This window comes from Jaculus jaculus, chromosome 2, assembly GCF_020740685.1.
Source record: "Jaculus jaculus isolate mJacJac1 chromosome 2, mJacJac1.mat.Y.cur, whole genome shotgun sequence".
Classification (NCBI taxonomy): domain Eukaryota; kingdom Metazoa; phylum Chordata; class Mammalia; order Rodentia; family Dipodidae; genus Jaculus; species Jaculus jaculus.
This window is the reverse complement of record NC_059103.1, coordinates 149,229,762-149,251,309: the sequence shown is the minus strand read 5'-3', so window position 1 is coordinate 149,251,309 and position 21,548 is coordinate 149,229,762. Positions and strand designations below refer to the sequence as shown.

The 21,548-nt window shown below is 37.2% G+C and overlaps 1 protein-coding gene across 1 annotated transcript in view; it reads right to left on the bottom strand.

Annotated features, from left to right (window-relative positions):
* The window catches only part of Pkia (cAMP-dependent protein kinase inhibitor alpha), a 98,885-nt gene that overhangs the window by 31,765 nt on the left and 45,572 nt on the right, over positions 1-21,548 (bottom strand). The window contains exon 2 of the mRNA XM_045144267.1: positions 4,087-4,212. The gene's annotated coding sequence lies outside the window, so the exon portion shown is untranslated. The remainder of the gene's footprint in view (positions 1-4,086; positions 4,213-21,548) is intronic.

Genomic DNA, 21,548 nt, shown 5'->3' with positions numbered 1-21,548 from the left:
TTAAAATTTACAATTACAGACTTAACTAAATAGTGAAACATACCATGTTTTGGAAAAAAAGATTTGCCATAATGATAGAGATTCTTCTCAACTTCATTTACATACTTAGCACAATTTCAAAGTACTTGATAGAAGTTTTATGGATCTGGTACTGCTATTTTATTTATTTATTTATTTTAGTTTTTTTCGAGGTAGGGTTTCACTCTAGTTCACGCTAACCCAGAATTCACTCTATAGTCTCAGAGTGGCCTCAAACTCATGGTGATCCTTCTACCTCTGCCTCCCAAGTGCTAGGATTAAAGGTGTGCACCACCATGCCTGGCTAATGCTAAAATTTATATAAATGATAAAACAGCAAGAATGTCACTTATTTCTTTCTCTGTATCTTTGTTATTTGCATATAGAAAAGCTACTTACACAGAGACATTGCCTCCTACTCATAGCTGATGGCTAACCCCACAAAGCATGACCATATTCCTCAATAAGGTGGGTCCCTGCGGAGGGGGGCGGTCAGGGAGGAGGCTAACAATGGTACCAACTTGACTGTATTCACTGAGTACAAAACTAATTTAAAAATGGCCAGCAAGACCCTAAACACTCATAATGGACATAGTTTGGGAAGATTTGCTTATCACATCTAAAAGTTATTATAGTGCTCTAATAAATAAGAAGAGGCAATTCCCCACAGTTATCTAATAGAATAATGGAATAGACTACTAAGCCTACATCTTGATGATAATTTCTTTGGTATCCTGAATAATCACAGAAAAGTCATCAATGTTACTGGGATATGAAGAGAATATTTAACAAGTAGTCTTGGAGAATTACTTATTGATAAAATTGAATCACATAGAAATCAGCACTCTATGAGTTAACATCTTGAACAGAAAAAGAGAAGAATTTCCACCAGAAAACTTACAGTGATACCTGTATCACATAAAGCCAAAAAAGGATATTTTAAGTAAGATGCAAAAATTAACCTAAGAATTAAATTTGACTTCATTAAAATTAGAAGCTGCTGTTTTTCCCAACTACTGAAAAGATAAGACTAACTTGTGAGAAACTGTTTCTATATAAAGAGCTGGCAAAGACTATCAATTTACTTGCATTCAAGGGATAGTAATAAGTAAATAAGAAAGAGATAAAAATAAAATGGGTAGAAAACATTTTTTGGAATTTCACAGAATGGGAGCCATGGATGACTATTAAACAAATAAATTGTTATAGAAATTTAAATTAAAATGTTAATGGATGGAATTGTTCACCCCAGCTCCAGTGTGATGATATTTAAAACTATGTCCATTAAGGAGGAAATTTAGGTTAAATGAGAGTGTTTGAGTTAGGCACTAATCCAGCCTGACTGGTATCCTAGGATGTGCCCATGTAGAGAAAAGGCTATTTGAGGACCACAGCAGGATGCCAGTCATCTGAGAGTCATGGAAAGATGCTTTAGGAATTTTGCTTCTAGAACTATGCAAAAACAACCACTGTTTCAACAACATAGCATATGGCATTTATTAAGACAGCTGTAACAAACTAACACCAAGATTGGAATAGCACCTAGACTGGCCAGCACAGTGAAGTGTACCGCAACTTTGGAAAATGCGTTGGCACTAACTTTAATGCTGAATGAAACAATCGAGCACAAAGGATTTCATAAAATATGATAATTCTATAAAGTTCAAGTAGCAGAAAAATGCAAGAACATTTAAATAAAACCAAGGACCAAATGACTTTTTAAAAATATTGCCAGAAAGTGAAAAGCCAGTATAGAGCAGACAGAAAATTTATGCAAGGTTGATTCTAGTTCTTAGCTTTGGAATTTATTTTTTTTTATGTTTCATAAGATACAAGATTTATTGTAGTATTTTTAAGATTTGATATTATAAAATAATGTTTAAGAAGCCCAAACACTCTAGATATCAGACAATTATCCTTAGAATTTAATCCAAGGAATAGTGATCTCTGCTTTCAAACCACATATGTCCTGACTCATAAACCTTTTATAGGCAGACACATTTCGGCTACGAACTTCTTCCACGGAGGAACTTAGTAAAGCATCCTTTGGGACAATTTTAATATTTAGTTAAGTTGGTACAACTCTTTTTTTAGCTGTCCAGAAATTTTAATAACTAGTGTGGACATCTCTTGTTCTGAAGAGAATTCATGGAAAAAATAGAGTGTGGGAGACAGCTACTGAAAAATATATATAGTGACAAAATTGCAACATAGTTAATGCCTGATCTGGTAACTCAGTACATCTGAAAAAAAAAAAAAAATCCAATGAGTAAATTGCCACTACTTTTGAAATGAATTGTATGATTTTTATTTTAAGCCATTTGTGGTTTTGTTAAGGAATAACTTTATTATGCTGAATTTTACATTTATTTCCTTAATTACATGACCTTTGCTATCTCTCAGGACAACAGAAGATAGCAAAGCAGTATGTAGAAAAATCACTGTTGCAGTGTTATGGCTGTTCTATCAGCCAGGAAAGTACAAATCAGAATTTTTAGTAGCTAGTCATTTTGAAATTGCTCTTAATATGCTTAAAAAATATGTTTGTAAATAACATAGTTTAGAAGATTATTAGAGGATTTTCTAACAATATTCAGGCCATCTGGTAGTAACTCTAACATAGGTACTACTCCTAAATGTAAAAGATGCTAAGAACATTAAAAATCACAGCATTCTGGAGGGTGAGATAGGAGGATCTCTGTGAGCCTGAGGCCAGACTGATACTACATAGTGAATCCAAAGTCAGCCTTGGCTAGAGCGAGACTCTACCTCAAAAAAACAAAACAATGGGCTGGAGAGATGGCTTAGAGGTTAAGCGCTTGCCTGTGAAGCCTAAGGACCCTGGTTCAAGGCTCGGTTCCCCAGGTCCCACGTTAGCCAGATGCACAAGGGGGCGCACGTGTCTGGAGTTCGTTTGCAGTGGCTGGAAGCCCTGGCGCGCCCATTCTCTCCCTCTTCCTCTGTCTTTCTCTCTGTGTCTGTCACTCTCAAATAAATAACTTTAAAAAACAAAACAAAACAAAACAAAAAACCAAAGAAACCTGTTTGAAAACAAGATAACTTGTTAGCTACATATGTATTCTGAGATCCAGGATTTTCCTGTGATTTTTTTTGAGTAGATCTTAGCAACTGGGACTCTAGTCCTGTCTTTCAATTATCCCTTCAATAATAAGGATTCATTTAACAAATTATATTCTGTATTATACTCACTTAGAAGACCTGATAATATCAATGCTTTTGATTCTGACAAACAACTATAATACTGTATTATACAATGCTCTGTCTGTGGACTACAGAAGACAAAACACAAGGCAATAGATGATTATAGACCTTGTCCACCATATTTATTTTATCCATTCACCCAACTACCATTCACCATGCATCTATTTTGAGTGCTGACTCAAGATCTAGTACATTGAGTACATAACTGCAAATGAGATCTCATTACCGCTTTTTGTTTCATCATAAAACAGGATGGCATTTTACCCTAAATTTTGATCTTAAACTGTAAATGAAATTGTCTGTGGGACTCACACAGTTCCTCTTTCACATGCTCCTTTGTTCTGCCACCCAGCTCCCCGTGTGCACCCTCATGGAGCTAACTCCAAGCCTGTTCCCTGGCAAGAACAGAGTGGAGTTCTTTATGCTATCAACCGTGTTTGTTCCTCACTTAGAAGACCATATAGTATTATCGTGGCTTTTGACTCTGATAAACAACTAAAGTGGAATGGGGACATCTTATGGAAATGATTTTTCTTAGAAGAGAGTGCAGAATAGATTAATCTGCTGCTGCTCACGTCCTTCCTCCTGGGATTAAATCCCAGGCACAGGGATCACTAAGTATGCATAGTAACAATGAGCTAAAAATAAAAAAAAAAAAGCATCATGCTGTTATTGTATTTGGCAAACTTCAAGGAGCCTTTTGGTAAACACTTGCCTCCAAGGGAGCTGTGTGCAAACTCCTTCTATGGCACATTAGGTTCCTAGTCAGGTATCAGTCTTTTTCACATAGACACCCAGTTCTTAGCATACTTAAATGACTGAATGTTGGAGATTCAGTGTTCCTACCTGATTGAAAACCTTCTTATCATTAACTCATTGATTTTTTTTTTCTTTGTTCTTGGAGCTGATCTTCAGATTTCTCCTAGCAATTGCTTCTTTGGGAACACCAGGGCCTTCCACAAATTCAGGAAACTGAAATGGAGACAACAAGTCAAAGAAAATTTAGCTGTACACAGAAATGTACAACATGTTTTTAGCGTTGTAAATAAATGTTCTAGTATGCATCTCCTAAATGCTATAACAACATAAGCTCATTGCTAAGTCTGAATAGTCACAAACACAAAAAGAGGAGCATACATTATTATTTTGAGCCTTTAAGCAAAACAGAGTTCTCAAAAAGCTAATATGTATCTTTGGGTAAACAACAAATGAATGAGGGCAAAAGACTCAAATTTTCTGTTATTTTAAAATTCACTTCCTTCTTCAGCTACATTTCATACATCAGTCTTCGCAAAGATCTCCAGGAAATTAATTCAATTAAATTTGATTATTTATAAAATAAACATGAGGATATTTCATAGATATCTTTAGTGTCTTTTCAAGTTTTGTCACAAACAAAACTGTGTGTTAAATAAGAGCAAATGAAGCAATGATGTCTTCAGATCAAGAACTCTAGAGTAATAATAGCAGTGTTCTGGGTGACTAATGGAACAGGCTTCCTAAATTATAGTTACACCTGTTACAGACCATCTGCCATAAATTCCATATTATCATGAATAGAAAAAAGAGATACTATTTATCCTTCCCTCTGCCCATATGCCATTCTATTATAAATTATATTTCTCCTTTTAAAACTATTTTTATCTATTTATGAGACAGAGTGAGCTAGAAAGAGAATGAGAACGAGCATGCCAAGACCTCTTAACCCTACAAACTCCAGACATATGCAACAGTTTTTCCATATGACTTTATTTAGATACTAGGGAATTGAACTTGGACTGGCCAGCTTTGTAAGCAAGTGTCTTTAATCACTGAGCCTTCTCCATGGCCCCTATATTTATCTTTTTAAGTTCCTGCATTTTTGCTTGGTTTTTAATAATTATATTTATTTATTTATTTAGTTACAAGGAGAGAGAGAGGAGAGACAGACAGAGAGAGAATGGGCATACAGGGCCTCTAGCCACTGTAAACTAACTCCAGATACATGTGCCTCTTGCTTACATGGGTCCTGGGGAATTGAACATGGGTTCTTTGGCTTCACAGGCAAACACCTTAACCACTAAGCCATTTCTCCAGCCCTTGTTTTTATTTGTAATCAGTAGGGTGCATGACTGATATGTCTCTATAATTAATGAATGACTTCTCTCTGTATGCCCTCTAGAATTTGTTTTCTAAAGTTGAGTTATGACATATTACTGTGGATGTCATTGTATTTATCCTGTTTGACTTTTGCTCAGGTTCAGGAGTCTGTAAGTATATGTCTTTTGTCAAATCTGGATACTTCTCAGGCCTTATTTCTTTGCTTTCAATCTCCTCATTTTGGTAATATTACTGTTGGATATTTTTTCAATTGTTCTACAGGCTTCTGAGAATATGAATCACCTTGTCTATTTTTTTTTTTCTATCTTAGTTTTGGTATATTCTATTGATCTGACTTCAATTTTCCTGATTAACTGATGTTGTTTTATCCACACTGTACCTTGGAATCTTTTAAATTGCATTCATTTTTATTTTTGTCATTTCTACTTGGCTTTATAACTTTTGCTTACATTTTCTTTTTTCCATTTCTTTCACAAAATACATGATCACTTTCAAAACCTATGTCAGAGTCCATTTGAAATCTTTGTTAGATAATTTCAACTCTGCTTTATCTTGCTGGTGTTATGATCATCTTTTTATGATTTTCATGATTTTCCAGTTTAGAATATGCTAAGTCAATTTGAATTGTATTTTGAAAAAAAATCTGAGTATGGAGGACTCTGGATTCAGCTTTATGTCTCATTAGATTTTAGTAGTAACTTCCCCTTTATTGAGTTGTAGCGTGAGACTTGGTAGACTTGGGCTCCACTTTCACTAACTGACACAGTTTCTCATTTTGGCCTTGCTACCACCTTGGGCCCAAACTAAGGTCCCTAATAGGCTCCCTAACACCAAAGAAGAGAAAAATGTACATGTCTTCACACCATCCCATATGAAGACCCAGAATGCTGCCTTACAATAGAGAACTAGGGAGGAAAGTGTGGCCCAAATGATAAACTTGATATCATTTAACAGAATAGAAGATTGATGAAGAATCAGCTTTTCTTCAAGAATTTTTTTTTTCTCTCTCTGTATATTACCGATGAATGAATAGGAAGACCCATGAAACCTGGTGTTCAGGGAAGACAACAGGGAAACAAGGAATTCACTGTCATGCCATTCCTTAAGTCCCAAGGACTTTAGAAATTTCCACCTTGGGTGTCTCCTACGATTGTTTGTTCATTTGAGGACTTACTGGGAAGACTTGGGAGTGCTAGAGCTGCTTAATCTTGTCCTCACCAGATGACTGGAGATGCGCCTTTAAGGAAAAACAGCCGTGGTCTGCTCTTTCCCTCAGCCTGGGCGAGCTACTGGGACTAGCTTCATTACATCCACAAGTACATCCACAAGTACAACTGAGGCCATGAGAACATGTCTGCGCCCCCGTCCCCTTGCTTCAGGGACGTGCAAATGGGCACATCGTGACAGGGGGCAAGCGCTGGCCCCTGAGCAAGACGGCACCTTTCAATGTGCTCACGGTCACCAAGGCCGCTGGCACCAAGAAGCAGCACCAGAAATTCTGAGACTGGATGCTGGCTAACTCCATGAACAAAAATAAAACTTATTTTCCCACTCAAAATTCTGCTGGCCATAAATTGATGATGTACACCATGCATTTTAGGAATTATTCTGCGAGCTTAGGTCAGATATGCTCTGTGGTCAAATGCACAGATAAGGAAGGGAATCGGGCTAGAGTGATCCGTGTGGCTCTTTCCACTCTGCTCAGTCAAACTGAAAAACTCATCATGAACATGCCAAGGAGTTCACTAATCTTGGTATCTAATTTCCTTTGTTAAGGGACACTTGAGCTTTATGGCGAAAAGGCCAATTCCGGAACTGGTTGAAAGTGTCAAGAAATGATAGGAGTTGATGTAAACATCTGACCATGTCAGAAAGTAAGGAAGTAGTATGATAAGCCCACATTAATAAAGTCATTGAGGGAGCACAGGAGTCATCCCAAAGAGTTATCATTGGCCAAGCTCAAAATAAAAAGGAATGCCAGATTATAACCCAAGACATAAAGGCCCATGATTTCTCAATGATATAAATAATTAATTTAATAAAAAAAAATAAAAGGGGATACCCATTCCTCCAGTGCTGTAGTCCAAACAATTCACACATCACCCTCAGAAGAGGAAGGAAAGCTCCCTGCTCCTTGTGTGTTAAGTCGTGACTTGTTTCCAAAGAGTATGATGTTGAGAAATGAATAAGCAAAATAACCAGTATAAAGAAACCTGAAAATCACTACCTTAGCTAACGATCACATTCAGCTACTATGAGAAGTTACACCATTCACTTCTGTGATCTTCCTCCTTAAGCCAAAGAAACCCATTTTATCATGATAAAAGCATTAGGCAAACTCCAATAGGGGGGAGCCTAAAAATTAATGATTTACAATGTCTAAGGGCTGGAGAGATTGCTCAGTGGCTAAGGAGCTTGCCTGCAAAGCCTAAGGATCCAAGTTTGATTCCCCAGTATCTATGTAAAGCTTCATGCACAAAGTAGCAAATGTGTCTGGAATTTGTTTGCAATTAGTGGAGGTCCTGACACCCCATTCTTTCTGTCTCTTCTCTCTAGCTATCTTTGTTGCAAATAAATAAGTAGATGAAAAATAAAGCAAGTTAAAATAACCCAACATAATTAAAAAAAAATAAAGTCTAAGAAAATGTCACAACTAAGAGGAACCTGAAGAGACATGACAAATCATGTAATAAGATGTACTGATGGAATGTTAGAACGCACCCATTAGGCAAAATCTAAGGAAAGAGAACCAATGAGTAGATTCTACTAATGACAGCATATTCATATTGTCATATTAATTATCACAAATTCAGCATACTAAGTTGTAAACAAAGGAAAATAGAGATTCTCTGTAGGAAGGCTCTGCATTATTTTCTCAATCTATTGGTAAAAATAAAAACTGTCCAAGAAATAAAATCTGTTCAAAGGCAGGAATTTTTATGATTATGTTTTTAAATTCCCTAGGGAAAATGCAAATTTGTTTCAGCTCACCAATATTATTTTGGAAGAAGAAACTAAAAGGCTTGTTCACTCCAATTCCATCATGCTGGTCATGTTTCAAAAGAACCTATGCAATAAATTAAACTTTCTTTTATTTATTTATTTGTTTGTTTGTTTATTTGTTTGTTTTTCAAGGTAGGGTCTCACTCTAGCCCAGGCTGACCTGGAATTCACTATGGAGTCTCAGGGTGGCCTCGAACTCATGACAATCCTCCTACCTCTGCCTCCCAAGGGCTTGGATTAAAGGTGTGCGTCATCACTCTCGGCTTAAACTTTCTTTAAATGTTGAATTTCCACTCAGTTTACACTTTTGCATAATTATTGTGTGGTCTGAATGTGGTTTCATATCAGAGGGTAGTGATTATAAGAAACATTGATTCTAAGCAATGTCTAATTGGGAGTGATATTTATTTTCAAAAGGATAAAAAGCTTCAGTTTTATGTAATTTTTAATGAACATTCTTCCTATAATGACATGATACTATGAGACAGCATGACAATAAATTTTAATTGGAAGCTCACTTTATTGGAACTTGTCAGTGATATTGACATGTGTGTTATTTAACTAACTCCTTACATGGCAAAATCTACTGTCTACCTAGGGAATCACTGCCACAGTAGATGGCTTACAGCAGTATGATACACTGCTTTGTAACTATCTCAAATTGGGCAACATTTTAATCCAAAAATAAATGCATATTGTAAAGCCACTTTTCTCTGTGTCTCAAGGTACTCAAAGGTCAATCACTACCTATTTTTATATTCCTCAAATATAGATTGCATATGTGGTCAATACTTATCTTTAATATGATTTATTTTATTTATTTATTTATTTATTTTGGTTTTTCAGGATATGGTCTCACTCTAGTCCACGCTGATCTGGAATTCACTCTGTAGCCTCAGGGTGACCTTGAACTCATGGCGATCCTCCTATCTCTGACTCCTGAGTGCTGGAATTAAAGGCATGCACCATCATGCCCAGCTAATATGATTTTATTGGCACACATATAACACACATCAGGACATTTTTGCTTAGCTTTGAGAAATAATCAAAATGAAATATTAACAAATATGTTTTTTTCTTTAGGAATGCCGAAAAGAGAACAATTATTCCTAGATTCTCTCTATGGGTACATATGTGAATTGGCCTTTCTTTTCTCTTAAACTGTTTTCCCCTCTATTTTACAATATGATACTGTTCTAACTTCTCAAAAGAAGTATTTCAATCATTCACTCCTTTATTTACTCGTTTATTAAGTAAATCTTCATTGAACATCCATACTAAGCAAACACAATGAAAGAAAAGTTACCTGCATGGTACTGAAAATTAATGCAGTAAATTAAATTTCTACTAATAACAAGTGCTACTTTATGAGAAATTCAGGTACAACCAAGATTTAAGAATAATAAAGGCAACAAAATTGAGTGCCTATTGAATCTAGCTCTATAAAGGACATCCTATTCATATCCTATCAGACAAGCAAAAAACCAGCTGGATGATTAATCAGCAGTTAATAGAGAATAATGACTAGGCTATGAGATATTGGGTAAACAACTGAAAGGACCCTGGCCCAGAAACCACTCAACTGGGAGTTATAATATTAAGACTTCACAGGTCAAATAACCTTCTCTGCCCCCTCTCTCTATTCTCATCCTATGTGTTCCTGCTCTGTGTGGGAAAGTATGGAGGGAAGGAAGGTGAGAGAGAGAGAGAGAGAGAGAGAGAGAGAGAGATTTTAGTTGTGAACTTCTGAGAAATCAATGCTGACTTGTGTATACTGACTTATCACAAGGAATTTTAAACTGCATAAATTACAGTTCATAGTGCAGCTGAATATTAGAAAATTTTCAGTTTTGAGCCAAGAAATCAAAAAGCTTCTAGAAATTGAATTCAAATTGTACACTTACATAGATCCTTACAAAAAGCCAAATCAAAACTCAAGAGTTTAAGTCTTTAAAGAATTGGACGTTGTCATATCCACATAGTGCCATAGTGTGAATCATAAGCGACTTAAGAAATTGAAAGATGTGCTACTCCATTTGTTACCATTTTTGATGAAATGACAGAAAAATGGATCAAAAAATGAGAATAATGGGGAAAATGGCAAGCAATTTTAGGTAGTTTGCTTAATCTTCACTTCAGGAAAAATATGATCAAAAAGACTTGGGATTTTTTTTTTTTAACAATTACAGGAGTATTTAGCATTTTTCTACCACATACCTTGGAAATGTGAACTGTCAAATAAGTCCAGTTCTCTTTGATTCCAGAACTCTTGACTTACTTAAAAGCATGGGTTACTACATTATATAGTAATTGGAAAGTCTTTTAAAAATACCTAGTAAAAGTACCTTAACATTCCTTTTAGAAAAATCATAAAGGAATCATTTTTAAAAATATTTTATTTATTTAAGAGAGGGGGAAGGAAGAAGCAGATAAAGAGCGTGGGTACACCAAGTTCTCCAGCCACTGCAAATGAAATCCAGTCACATGTGCCACCTTGTGCATCTGGCTTACATGAGTCCTGGGGAATCAAACATGGGTTTTTAGGCTTGCCAGGCAAGCACCTAACTACTAAGCCATCACTCCAGCCCAGGAATCATTTTAATGAGTATTCAGAAATGAAGACATATTCGTATTACTATTATATACTTTAAGTGTTTCATTTTAGCTTAATTTTAATAAAAATTCATGTTTCCAGACTTGCCACAGGTGGACAATTTTGAAAATCTATTCTCTTCATTAAGCACTACTCTATTTTGTGACATAGCCTTATAATTACAATTTTAATGAGTGTCATTTCTCACTAAGTAATTATACTTTATTCTATCAAATCATTTTCCTATTGCTCAGAACTAAAAATGCTTTTAATTTTTGTTATGAATGACAGGACATGGAAACCTTTATTTATGTAATAATGCCCTAAGTATAAACTATTCATTAGAATAAATTTCCTGAACTAAAATTGATATGTAAAATGTTGTGAATTGTTTTACAGTTTTATCCATTGCTTATTTACTTTGCCAATGACCAAAGAAAAATAGTTTGTAAATAACTTTGCCAGCATAAGATATTGTGATTTTGATTTCGATAAATTCATTAATTGGTACATCATGACCTACTTTAAATCTTTGAAATCAAGTGAATTTAAATGCCATATGCACTTATTCAAACTACTAACAGTATTTTATTTTCATAAATTATCTTCTCTTACTCTCAACCCTTTCAGTGCTGTTTGTTCAAATAGCTGAAGAGCAACAATGAGGCAGGGCAAATTGATATTCTAAGAACCAAATTATCAGAGGACTAGGGATATTTATCAAATTCATCACTAAGCCCCTTTACACTGCTTATAAATATTAGTCTGTTATGAGTATTATTATTATTATTTATTTCTTGAAAATTCCCTCTACCATCATTATTTTCTCACTGAGTTACTAAGACATCATTAAGAAAATAGATACAAGCTGAGCATGGTGGCTCATGCCTTTAATCCCTCCACTTGGGAGGAAGAGGTACAAAGATGGCTCTGAGTTCAAGGCCAGCCTGAGAATACATAGTGAATTCCAGGCCAACCTGGACTAGAGTGAGACCTTAACTTAAAAAGCCAAGAACAAATAAAAAATAAAGAAGGTGGGCTGGAGAGATGACTTAGCAGTTAAGCACTTGCCTGTGAAGCCTAAGGACCCTGGTGCACCCATTCTCTCTCTCTCTCTATCTGCCTCTTTTTCTCTGTCTGTCGCTCTCAAATAAATAAATAAAAATAAACAAAAATAAATTTAAAAAGAAAGAAGGTGTCAATAAATAACTCACTATGAAATCCATTAATCTGTAGCATTTTCACTGATCTTTGCAAACAAGTAAGTGCCTTTAGCCACCCAGCCTTCTCTCCAGCATGCACTAATCTTTGAATTCACTTTTATTATAGGACCTAAAGTTAAAAGGCCAGTTTGCATTCAGTGTAGCAGTGTTTTTCTACTTTCTTTCACCTTATCAAGGACTTCACACCGCTGCCTTTTCTACAGCTTTTCTATTCCTTTTAAATTACACTCATCAAAATTCTGACTAATTCTAGACTAGTAACTCCTACATAAAATATTTAAAACTGTACATGCATCTTGAACCTTCCCTTCTTCCCCATATAGCTTCCTTTATCCAATTCATAGCTGAGCATCTTCAAATTATCTACATATAATGTGTTCACTGCCTCGTATCCTTTTACTCTGTGAGGTACCACCTGGGTCGCCCATGCCACCTTCTGCTCCAATGATTGGAGAAAAAAATGATTTACCCAGATAGCTGAATTAATGATGGAGTTTTATAAATGAAAAGGGAAATGTTTCACCTGTTGATGTTAAAGTGAGTAAAATTTCATTAATTAGTTTAAATCACCAAAAAATTAAAGGAACATTCTATATTGAATAACAACCACTGAGCCCAATGCAACTACATGACTGGCTTTCACTAAATGAATATGTTTTCATTTCTCATTTCTGAATAGAAATATTCTGCTATGTTGTTTCTCATTTTTTGTAATTTCCTATATTTACTCATTTATATTCAACATCTGGTCTGCTTTGTTGATTTTTCACATTGGAAGGCTCAGTGGTGAATGAATGAAAAAGGACCTACAGATTCCTTGTGCCAAGGTGTATGTTCCAAATGAGAAAGGACATAAAGTATGAAGTTCACAAATTTCATTTCCAGAAGAAAGTAAAACTGGTTAAGGGACAGAAGGAAGTGAAGATCTGTGTCCCTGTGCAGTGTGGGTTAAACAATAATAAAAATTCCCACTGAACTTAAAATAAACGACTCATTAATTTTTATGACTCATCTCAATTAAATAGCGTGAATATGTGGTTGGTGACCCTAGAACACTGGGGCATATTAGATAATGCAAAACCAACTGTTTTTTTAAAATAATTTTTTAAAATTTTTTATTTATTTATTTGAGAGCGACAGACACAGAGAGAAAGGCAGATAGAGGGAGAGAGAGAGAATGGGCGCGCCAGGGCTTCCAGCCTCTGCAAAGGAACTCCCCCCTTGTGCATCTGGCTAACGTGGGACCTGGGGAACTGAGCCTTGAACCGGGGTCCTTAGGCTTCACAGGCAAGCGCTTAACCGCTAAGCCATCTCTCCAGCCTGCAAAACCAACTTTTTACAAACTAAATGGGATTTTGAAAATTTTGGGATCTTAAGAATATGATTCTACAACTGAGGGATGGATAAGAGATCTGAGCAGGAAAGAGTCTGGTAGATGGTTCTGTCTATACCCTTCTAATGGGAGAATTAATTTTTTTAAATTAACTTTTATTTATTTATTTGAGAGAGAAACAAAGGCAGAAAGAGGGAGAGAGAAGGAGAGGGAGAATGGATGCTCCAGGGCATCCAGCCACTGCAAATGAACTCCAGAAGTATGTGCCATCTTGTGTATCTGGCTTATGTGGGTCTGGGGAATCAAACCAGAGTCCTCAGCCTTCACAGGCAAACTCCTTAATTTGTAAGCTATTTATCTAGCCCCCAAGATGTAATTGCTGAGTGAAGAATTACTTTACCGTGGTATATTGCTTAAACTATAGAACTAACACACTGCAGTAAAGATTTGCCAAAACAAAACAAAAATGACTATACGTTAAGCATTGGGCTAGGAATGGGAACACAAAAAGGATAATAATGAAAGTATCTGTTATTCAAAAGACAGGGATTATGCTCAATTCACTCAAGTATTGCCTCATTTCATATTAATTTAATTAGCAATTCTGCCATGTAGGTGCATATGTTATCACTCTTACCTGATAAAAATGTCTGATAATTTGAAAGATAATTTATTTTTGCTTATTTATTAGAGACAGAGATACAAGAGAAAGAGAAAGAGAGAGACAGAGATAATTGGCATGCCAGGGCATCTAGCACTGCGAACAAATTCCAGACGCATGTGCCACCCGCTCTAGCTTACCTGGGATCTGGAAAATTGAACCTGGGTCCTTAGGCTTCACAGGCAAGTGCCTTACCTGCTAAGCCATCTCTCTAGCCCTAAAAGATGACTTTTCTCAGATAACATGATTGGCCATGATTGTAGGCAGTAGACAGAGAAGATCTGGTGCTAATTCCTTTAATAGCCATTAGGTTCTATGACTACAAGAACCCTATTTGAGGAGTTCAAAATTATATACATATGGGTGCAAATGACAAGAAGGCTGTGTGGTAAACTGATTATGTAAGTCATGAGTTTATGTGGGATGCTCAAGGACTGAAGAGGATTGTGGGAAGGGTGCAAATCCTGATGGGTTCAGTGGAGGGTGGAAGAAAGGAGGTGTGGAAAAAGAAGAGTGGTGGATAGTGGCTCACAGCCATGGTAGGGAACAAATGTTCTTAATTTGGCTAACTGATCCCCTCAGTGGTATGAGACCCATAGCTGGAGCTGAGAAACAAGTCAGAACCATACCCAAACATAAGCCCACTCTCCAATATCAAGCTACCATCAATCATGGAGTACAAGAGGGCCTACACCTATCGAACTCTCTATCAAAAAAGTAAGTGTTATCTCAATTTTCTGGGTGCTAACTTACTCTCCGTTGGAGAATCTGCTTCTCTTTTTCAGATAGATGCAGATCCTAAGGAGAGAGCTGCCCCAACATACCTCAGAAGGGGCCCGACTGAAACTAAGGACAACTGGCGAAACAAGCAAGGGTGCTGTTTTCCTGATGAACCGGATACCAGCACAAAGGGGAAGGAGACCGACACAGAGAAGAATCAACTCCTACCAAATCAGAGTGCCAGAGCCTCAGAGGCCCCCAACACCTCAGCACTGAAGCAGACCAAAAATGAACCCAACATGGCTCAGGGAAATTTTGCGGAAGAGGGGGTGGAAAAAATGTCAGAGTCACATATTGGGTCATGATATGCAGAGACATTTATCGTACCAATAACTGTGGGCTAACTCCACAATGCACGACCCATTTACATCAACAAGGAGGGTCCAATGGGAGGGGTTAGATCATGGATGAGCCTAAACAATGGTACCAAACTGCCTGTATTTGCTGAAAAGAAAACTAATAAATTAAATAAAAAAAAAAAAAGAGTGGTGGAGGGGATAATGATCAGAAAGGAATTAGTCTGGGGCAGGACTTTACACTTTCTCTACTTGTCCCTTATCACCTAGAAACTTTTATGACACATTGGGTATATAAGTATTTCAAATGAGTAAGAAAATAAATATATATATGTTTATAATAAATCATTTAAATATTTTAAAATAGTTCTTTGGTCACATAAAAGTTTTACAATTTATTAAAGATCAAAACAAATTTGCATACTGAGATGAATATACTTGTTTGTTTTTACACACAAAAAAATAAGTCTTGGCAAAATTTTTGATGCTGGAGGATTAAGATAATTTTTAGAATATTTTCCAACATTGAAATTTTTATATTCTAATTATAAATGCTGACAATGGCACTTTACTTAAATAGAATAAAAATGGCAGAAGTATATTTAAAGCTGTTTCAGAAATTGTTGGAAATTCTGTCCGAATCTCAAGTCAAATGTACTTTAAAGGTTGTTTTTTTTTTTATAAAACTCATCAACAATTCAAATACCAATTGTTAAAATCAAGCATTTTAACACAATATAATCCAAAGATACACTAATTTGATGTTTCTAGCTGAGGAATACTGGTAGGAAAATATTTTCTTTTATTTTTATTTTGGGGGTTTATCAAGATAGGGTCTCACTACTGGCCGGACTGTCCTGAAACTTCTTTTGTAGTCTCAGGCTGGCTTTGAACTCATGGCAATCCTACCTCTGTCTCCTGAGTGCTGAGATTAAAGGCGTGTACCACCACATCCAGCTTGTCTTTTATTTTTATAATTAAATCATTATGTTTCTATAATAATAGGAAACTGAATGTACAGCAAAAACATTGCAATTTATTACATACACTAGTCTGGCTCTGACCTGAGGAACACCTCAGACAGCTTTCATTGCTAGGGTTTGGAGAGGTGTAGTGTAGTATGGTGTGCTTTGACTACATGAACAGAGCAACGTGTACATGTTACTTGTTCAGAATTAAGGCTGCAGTGAATTCCATGGCACAATACAAATGCTGCTAGCAATGCCTCCACTTTCTTATGAGTTTGATTTTAACTCAATTTTTAGTTGTGCATTTCTCAACATTTTATGGTTGTTAACTTTTTCGTGATTCCCCACATTTAGTTATATGAGCCATATGTGAGTCAAGGAGACAGAACCTATAATTTAAGAAGCCGTGGCCTAGAGTTGTGGTATAGACTAATACAGTTAACGTCAGGCTCAGGAGAAAGAATCACTGGTGCTTTTATTTTCTTAGACCTTACAAATAAGTTGTCAACTTCACAACAGTAAAAATGATGATTGTAGAGTAGAGTTTGTGGGTGAATCTTACCTTCTCCAGGCCTAGTAGAGTATATAGTGTGGCACTGATACTTAGAAATAGTTAAATGGGCTTCTATCTTTTTGAGAGCAAAATAGTTGTATAATTTAGGAATATCATCAGAGAAAATTTCAATAGTACCAAGAAGAGAGTTATTTTGCAAAACATCTACCAGCAGCAACACATCCAACCATGAGACAGAGTTAAAGAGGATTGTAGGAAGATAACGCACTTCACTAAGTGGATGCATGTCTTTCTGGTTTACCGACCGTCAATTCTCCATGTTATGAAGTAGTGTTGTTGGTAAGGTACAGTTGTGTAGCAATTTCCTCATAATTGAAACATTCTCTGTGGAGGGAGGAGGAGAGTAGACTCTAAATACTCAGGAGGTAAACAGGTCTGGGAAAGATGAAACTTAAGATTACAAGACCCCTCCCTCAGGTTGTAGGAGCAGTAAACAACTGCTGGGCCAGTGTGGGATGTGACTCTGACAGGAGCTGCCTACAGGTGACTCAGTAAGCTTCAAAGATATAGCTTCCAGGCGTGTTACCAAGGCTTTTGGTGATGGCAGTTGGAGTCACGTGTGCCCCTGTAAGTAACCCCTTACTAGTGCTTTGCAGTAACTCCAATGAACGTGGCTCACTAAAACTCTATTTTGAGGCAATCATGTTTTAACCTGGTATTTTTACCTTATCCAGGGTGAACAGATGTGTCTTTGCATTTTCCTGAGGGAAAAGTTTCATACATGTAAAAACAGTATTTCTCTGGAATAAGGTTGGATTAGGTCTTGTTATTTATTCTGAGAGCATTTCCTACCTACAATATCAAAAAGATATGAAATTAAATTATCTGACACAAAAAGTCCTAGCTGCACTTCCCTTTTTATTAGGACATGAATAATAAATGTTAAATGATCTGCAAAATTACTGGCCCCTGAAAGGGATGAAACCTGTCTTCCTGATTGTCATATTTCTTTTCTTAGCCATTTGTCTAAATATAAAGTCCACATTTACTTAAAAAGTATTCTTGGGACTTCCGGTTAAGATGGCGGCGTAGGTACCACACCAAAGCAGCCTAGGGGGGGGAAAGACCAAAAAAAAACTCAGCAAAATACACACTTTTACTAAAAAGTGAGGTGTATAGGAAGTTGAGGCGGCAGCGGAGAAGTGGAAGAGTTATAGAGCATCCAGAGCCTGCACAGGCGGGAACAGCGGCTCCGGGGCGGCTCGGCTACCCGCCGCAACCGCGGAGCGGCAGAAAACCGCCAGACTCTCGGCTCGAGCCGCAGGACAAGCCAGGTGCGGGATTTTCCCCTCACACCGCGCTCTCCGCAACTCGGGAAACGTGAGGGGAGAGCAGCAGCGAGCAACAGAGGGAGGAGCAGACCGCGAGGTAAAAGCACACGTGGAGAAGCGATACAACTAGAGCAGCCGCGGCTCCCTCCCCTCCCCCGCCGCCTGAACCCAGCTCCAGCGAACACAGCAGCGGCCCGGGACCCGGCCACGCCAACTTGGGCTGACGGCGGGACCCAAGCAGGAGCAGAATTCGGCAGCAACTTCAGCGGCTCCAGCACCGGTACCAGTGGCCCCAGCAGCAGCGGACCCAGGAGCGGCAGCGGTGGCAGATCCCGCAGCAGCGGCTTCGGGGTGAGCAGCAGCGGTGGACACGGCAACGGCAGCTTCAGCAGCGGTGGTGGCTCCGGGGGTGGCAGCTACAACAGCTGCAGAGGCGGCAGCAGCGGCTCAGTTTGCCCCATAGGAAAAGCAAGTGCCCAGCTCCAGAAATCAGAACAGCAGCCCGACGACCCAGGCAGCAACTTGACTGAGACCACAATCACCCAAGGTAACTGGGATTGCACCAGGGAAGGGTCTCACTTGGTCACAAGCTGACTTGGATACCTCAACAGACCAGAAATCTAAACCTCTTTGTTGATAGAGGATCTGGTCATTATAATAACTACTCTTGCATACATACTCGGGGCTGTTTTTGATGGAATGGGTACAGTGTTTAGTTAAATTTTAGAATCTACCAGTATATTATTCCACTCAGCCTGCTTGAATACTCCTATAGCAGGGAAACTCAACCCCTAAGAACATCTTTGTAGATACTCTGAGAGTCTTAAGAGCCACACCTAATACCTTAAGGTCCTACCCTGAAAATATATTACATCAAATCAATTGATACAGCTAAGAATACACAGCTAGCTAGAAAATCCAAGCATTAACTTAATCCAAGATGCAAAAATATATACATTATAACACAAGAAACACTAAAAAGCAAGACGATATAAATCCACCTAAAAGTATTAATGCATCAGAAATGTCCTCCAGTGAGAAAGAGTTAGAGGAAATGCCTGAGAAAGAGTTCAAAAGAATAATTATAAATATGTTCAAAGAGGTCAAAGAACACATGAAAACAATCAAAGAAGAAATCAAAGAGGAAATCAAAGAGGAAATCAAAGGAATCAAAGAAGAGGCAGGACACCAATTTAATGAAATAAAGAAGGCAATACAAGACATAAATAGAGAAATAGAAATAATAAAGAAAAAACAGTCAGAATTACTAGCAATGAAGAACACAGTTAATGAAATAAAAAACTCTGTAGAAAATCTCACCAGTAGGATGGATGAGGGAGAGGACAGAATATCTAAGCTAGAAGATCAGGTGGCAGACCTAATGCAGTCCAACAAAGAGAAAGACAAACTTATAGAAAAGTATGAGTGGGAATTTCAAGATATTCGGGACACTATGAAAAGATCCAATATAAGAATTCAGGGCATAGTAGAAGGAGAAGAACTCCACTCCAGAGGCATAGTAGGCATCTTCAACAAAATCATAGAGGAAAATTTTCCCCAAATTGGGAAAGAGGTGCCAATACAGATACAGGAAGCCTTTAGAACCCCAGCCAGACAAAACCCAGAAAGAAACTCTCCTCGCCACATTATACTCAAACTTCCAAACACACAAACCAAAGAAAAAATATTGAAAGCAGTTAGAGAGAAAAATCAAGTTACCTACAAAAGCAAGCCCATCAGGATTACAGCAGATTATTCAACACAAACTTTTAAAGCCAGAAGAGCCTGGAGTGATATATTCCAAGTTCTGAAAGATAACAACTGTCAACCAAGGTTACTTTATCCTGCAAAGTTATCCATCCAAATAGATGGAGAAATAAAGACATTCCATGACAAAAGCAGGTTAAAGGAATATCTGAAGACAAAACCAGCTCTACAGAAAATACTTGATAGAATCCTCCATGCTGAACAAAAGGAAAAGCACACATATAAGGAACCTAGAAAAAACCAGCCATACTCAAATACCAGTTAACAGAAGAGAGCACAGGTAGAACAAGTAACACACACACACACACACAAATGGCAAACATAAATACACACCTTTCAATAATATCTCTTAATATCAACGGTCTCAATGCCCCAACGAAAAGACATAGATTTGCAGACTGGGTTAAAAAGCAGGATCCTACAATTTGTTGTCTTCAAGAAACTCACCTTTCTACAAAGGATAGACATTATCTTAGGGTGAGAGGTTGGAAGACGGTGTTTCAAGCAAATGGGCCTAGAAAACAAGCAGGGGTTGCTATCCTAATATCAGACAGGGTGGACTTTAGTCCGAAGTTAGTCAAAAAAGATAAGGAAGGTCACTTTATATTGATTAAGGGCACACTCCAACAGGAGGACATTACAATCCTAAACATATATGCACCTAACATGGGGGCTCCCAAATTCGTCAAACAAACACTATTAGAACTAAGGTCACAGATAACACCAAACACGGTGGTGGTGGGTGACTTTAACACCCCACTCTCATCAATTGACAGGTCATCCAGGGAAAGAATAAACAGAGAGGCATCTGGACTAAATGAGGTCATAGAAGGAATGGACCTAACAGATATATACAGGACATTTCATCCAAAGGCTGCAGAATATACATTCTTTTCAGCAGCACATGGAACATTCTCTAAAATAGACCATATATTAGGACACAAAGCAAATCTTAACAAATTCAGGAAAATTGAAATAATTCCTTGCATTCTATCTGACCACAATGGAATTAAACTACAAATCAGTAGCAAGAAAGGCTATAGAGCATACACAAAATCATGGAAACTAAACAATACACTACTAAATGATGAGTGGGTCAATGAAGAAATCAAAAAGGAAATCAAAAAATTTATAGAGTCAAATGATAATGAGAACACAACATACCAAAATCTCTGGGACACAATGAAGGCAGTTCTAAGAGGTAAATTTATAGCCTTAAGTGCCTATATTAAGAAATTAGAAAGGTCGCAAGTAAACGACCTAATGCTTCGCCTTAAAGCCTTGGAAAAAGAAGAACAAGGCAAACCAAAAAGTAGTAGACGGGAAGAAATAATAAAGATTAGGGCAGAAATTAATGAAATAGAAACAAAAAGAACAATCCAAAGAATTAATGAAACAAAGAGTTGGTTCTTTGAAAGGATAAACAAGATTGATAAACCCTTAGCAAATCTGACCAAAAGAAAGAGAGAAGAGACACAAATTAATAAAATCAGAGATGAACAAGGTAACATCACAACAGATTCCAGAGAAATTCAAAAAATTATAGGGACATACTATAAAAGCATATACTCCACAAAGTATGAAAATCTGAAAGAAATGGATGATTTCCTTGATCTATATGACCTACCTAAATTAAATCAAAATGAGATTAATCACTTAAATAGACCTATAACAAACATGGAGATCCGAGCAGTTATCAATAATCTCCCAACTAAAAAAAGCCCAGGCCCGGATGGATT